Source organism: Pinus tabuliformis, chromosome 2_1, assembly GCF_031772625.1.
Source record: "Pinus tabuliformis cultivar Carrire ecotype Pingquan chromosome 2_1, CPIR1, whole genome shotgun sequence".
Lineage (NCBI taxonomy): Eukaryota > Viridiplantae > Streptophyta > Pinopsida > Pinales > Pinaceae > Pinus > Pinus tabuliformis.
The window spans coordinates 120,576,722-120,581,107 of NC_142299.1; the positions used below are offsets into that span (position 1 = coordinate 120,576,722).

At 27.7% G+C, this 4,386-nt stretch overlaps 1 pseudogene; it reads right to left on the reverse strand.

The window, feature by feature from the left end:
- Positions 1-2,061: 2,061 nt before the first annotated feature.
- On the reverse strand, positions 2,062-2,869 carry LOC149199069 (very-long-chain aldehyde decarbonylase GL1-4-like; annotated as a pseudogene).
- Between the last annotated feature and the right edge of the window lie 1,517 nt (positions 2,870-4,386).

The window sequence follows — 4,386 nt, forward strand, 5'->3', positions numbered from 1 at the left end:
ATTTTTTTAATACAATAAAGAAACATTCCAAAATATTTATTTATTAAATTGAGGTTATTTATTAATATTTGTTAATTATAAGGAAACATTCTAAAATATTTATTTATTAAATTTAGGTTATTTATTAATATTGGTTAATTATATAGAGTTTATTTATTTCAAATATGAAATTAAAATACCCTAATTAAAATACATTATATCACACATAAATAATATAGAATAGTAAATTGTAATATTCAAAATTTAACTAAGATTTTTTAAAGGTACTAAATTTTTTATATAAAACAAAAACTATTTCAAAATATTCATTAATTAAATTAAATTGAGTTTATTTATTAATTATATAGATTTGATGTATTCTAAATATTATTAAATAGAATTTATTTATTTATAAAGCATATCCAAAACAAGGTAATTTGATAATTGAAATCAATATTTTTAGGATTTCAACATTATAACATTTTGAAGTTTCAGGATTGAAACATTAAAACATTTATTTATTGTTACAAAGGAAGAAAGGTAATCATATGTTAATTACTTGAAATATTAAATGAAAACCAAAATTATCATAAAATTAAGTATAATTTGAATATATTGTCTAGCGGTTAAAAATATATTCATATTTTTTTATAAGAAATTACAATTTCAAATTAAATAAACACTTGTAATGTTTCTCTCTCACAACATATATTGTCTAATTTGAATAGTGTATTGATTGCATGTATCTTTAAGAATGATCAAATACTGTTGTTAGGATAATGCTTGCACAATCAATAAGCATATCACCTTAGTACATTGATTACTATACATTCTGGAATATGTATATGTTGTGTAATTTGAATGATATACTGATTGCATGTATTTTTGGTTGATCGAACATTGTTGTTAGTATAATGCTTGGCACAATCAGTTAGCATAATGCTTCACAAAATCAATAAGCATATCAAGTTAGTACATTGATTGTTATACATTCTCGAGTCTTGTCAAATTGTTTTTAGTTTTTTGAATACATATAGTTTTAGATTGGTTTTAGTTTCATTAATAAGTTTTTGACTTTTTGAATATATGACATTTGTTTGAAATTTAGTGGGAATTTTTTTTTGAGTGATAAGTTTGAATCTTATAACTTATATTATTAATGTTCCAAATATTTTTTAGAAAAAAAAATCACTTATATATTAAAAAACATATAAACAATAAATTTTTTCCAATTTTTTTAAGAAGGTAAATCTATTTATACTTTTAAAAATTTATAACCAATAAAAAATTCACAATCTAGTAGAAAGTTTTATGAACCAATTTCAAACCAAAAAATAGAAATCTTTTCATTTCATATGATGTTTAGGTTTCAATTGATACTAAGCTATAAACTACAACAATTCTTGTTATATATGTATATATTATGTGCTTTAAAATGTTCTAGGTCATATAATATATAATTTAGTTTAGATTATATTGATTATGGTTTCCTTTACTTGATATTTTTTTAATTTTTATATATATTAAAGTCTCTTTATATTAAATCTAGATTGATGAAACATTAATATACATTAAAACTCTTATGGATCAAAGCTTAGACACATTTAAATTGATATAACCTTTGTGTACAAAATTCACTTTTATAATATAAAATTATCAAATGAATTTATTAAAGCCACATATATCATAAAGGTGTGTGCATCACCTGAAAAGTGTATCGTGGAATCACCCATGTTTGTATATGCAATCAATCTAGCTGATTCTTTTTGGTGGTGAATGTTCTTCCAAAAGTCCATAAAACCAACATGATTGCCTTGTTGATAGGCCACAACATCTCAATCTACAATTTGGAAGAGTGTGGTTTTGCAGCAAATGAGGCAAAACTGAAATGCAAATGAAAGACCGACAACAGGTTTGTTAAATATGTTAGGCATACGAAATCAACTCTCTCTTTTTTACCTGTTTAAAATTATTTTTTTTGTTGATCAATCGCCATAAAATATATATTACGTGATTCTAACTTTCTTAATTAGTTTATGTTGTGTGACATAGATAAATATTGAGCCATTGAACCTTTTTTAATTAATTGAAATTGTGTGACAAATATTTACCTTCACATGCAGTCTCATAGAGAATATCTGAAGATTTTTCTACCGTTCCATAAAGATAGTCATATATTGGGATGAAAAGACTGAAGTTAGTGCGCACTTGAGAATGATATGAAAAGACTGAAGTTAGTGCGCACTTGAGAATGATAAAGAGAGTGAAATATGCAAAACCAATTTATTTATTTTAATATCGAAATAAGAAAAAAGAAAAGGAGAGTGAAATGGAAGCTAATCAACCATCTTTGGATAAATTTCAAAGGCATACTACACAACTCACCATCCTTTTCATATATCATAGTATATAGATAACCCATGAATTACTTACGAGGGTGTGTACACGAAGTATTTTAGGACCGGGAAAATATTAAATGCCCACTAGGGGAGAAACTTGAAGTTGTAGTGACCCATGTTATTCATGAAATCGGACCATAAATGATAACCAAAAATAACACCAATGGAAGGAGTATTTGTGATAGCCAGAGGTAGTTGAGCCATGGAAAAGATTGTTGCATACATGATATGTTATGAAAATTGATGCACCACAACTAAACATAAACAAAAGCAAATTATCAGCATGAAACGTCGAGAAAACACACAGTCATTACAACGTAATGAATGACTTGCTAAGAGAATATGGATTCTTTTCTTACATGTAGTTGATTCCATTACAAAAGAGAGTGGTGATGTGAACAATAGCGGCTATACAGAAAATGATGATGCAAGGCTCTATGTGCCTAGTAATATATGAATTCGACTGACCTGATGGGCCAATTCAATTCCATCGGCCACATTCCCAGGCATGATCACCCCATTCCAAATAAATTCAATTTCATGATTTTTTTATTTTAAGTTGTAATGCACCCTCCTAGAAATCACAGTCATGGATGTGCTAGTTAGATGAAGAATATTCATTGAAGAATCCATCCTCACTGTTGATTTAAATGTCAATGTAGCCTCATCCACTTGAGGTTGAAATAAGACGCCTTCAACCAATTAGTTTTAATGAAAACCATTTGAAAATATCAATAATCTCATTCTCATCATTCTTCCTCTTTTTGTTGTTGATATTAGAACCAATATCAAAGAAATATGGTAAGAATATTTCACTCTAACTTTCAACCATAAAATAATTCAATATTCATGATATTAAGTAACATAATTTTATATATATGTGGGGAAGAGAATAAAATATTTGAATGTTTCAAGAAGAAGTATTTTAAAAAAAAAAATTATTTCCAAATAAAAAGGAGAAATATAATTCATTCCATTTTTAATATGAAATTGTTAAAAAATAATATTTATAATAATAAAATTAAATATAGGTAATGCAAAATAAATACTTTTAAATATTTTTATGGACTCTTTATCTAGGTGCTAGTTTGGTTTATATCTTTGGGTGCCATGGCAGGGAGGGCTATTCTCTGTAACAAAACTTTTATGGTGGCTATTCTTGAGATTCCACCTTTTAGTTAGCCTTGTATGGGACTCAACAGAAGAAGTTTGCTTAATGTGGTCCAAAAATGTATGTTGATCTAGCTTTTTCAATTTCAAAGATGATCAATGATCAGGTTTGGGATTTGGATTTCACTTCAACTGTCGGATATTTTTTTTTTTTATGTTTTGGATTTTATACTTTCCTTCAAGAACATGTTATGTTTAAAATTTTTCCCTTCAAGAATGATGTTTTGATAATAAATTAACCTTTCACCATTACAACTTTGATAAAAAATGTAGGTTTTAACCATGTACAGAAATTACCTGCATACGAATTCTAAAAACAAAAAATAAACAATGACGAGAGCATAAAACATAAAACTGATATACACAGATATTTTACCCTCGATCCCAAAACCAGGACTACCAGATTGATTTTTCATTATTTTCCTTTCAATGTTACAATACATATATATACATGCCGAAGCATCCATAAACCCCAATCCATTAACCTTGGATTAGAACATAACCGTAGTTATCTTGACCAGATCTACAAAATACCATGGATAGAAAACCATCATGCCCAAAACCATGTGCAAAATCCATGCACAAAACAATAGGTAGGTGGACCCACCTAATATAGGGTCAAAAAGAATATAACACAACCCAAAATTATCCCACTTGTTTTATTTCCACAAGGGGCCACAAGAGAGCTTAGTCATTGATCTAGCCCTACAACGCCCAATGTTTCTCTACACCAAGAGAACTTCTCAATGCTCACAGACTTTGTCAATGCATCTGCAGTGTTCTTCAAAGTGTCCACCTTTACCAGCAATGCCCTTTTGTCCTCAACCATATCCCTCAC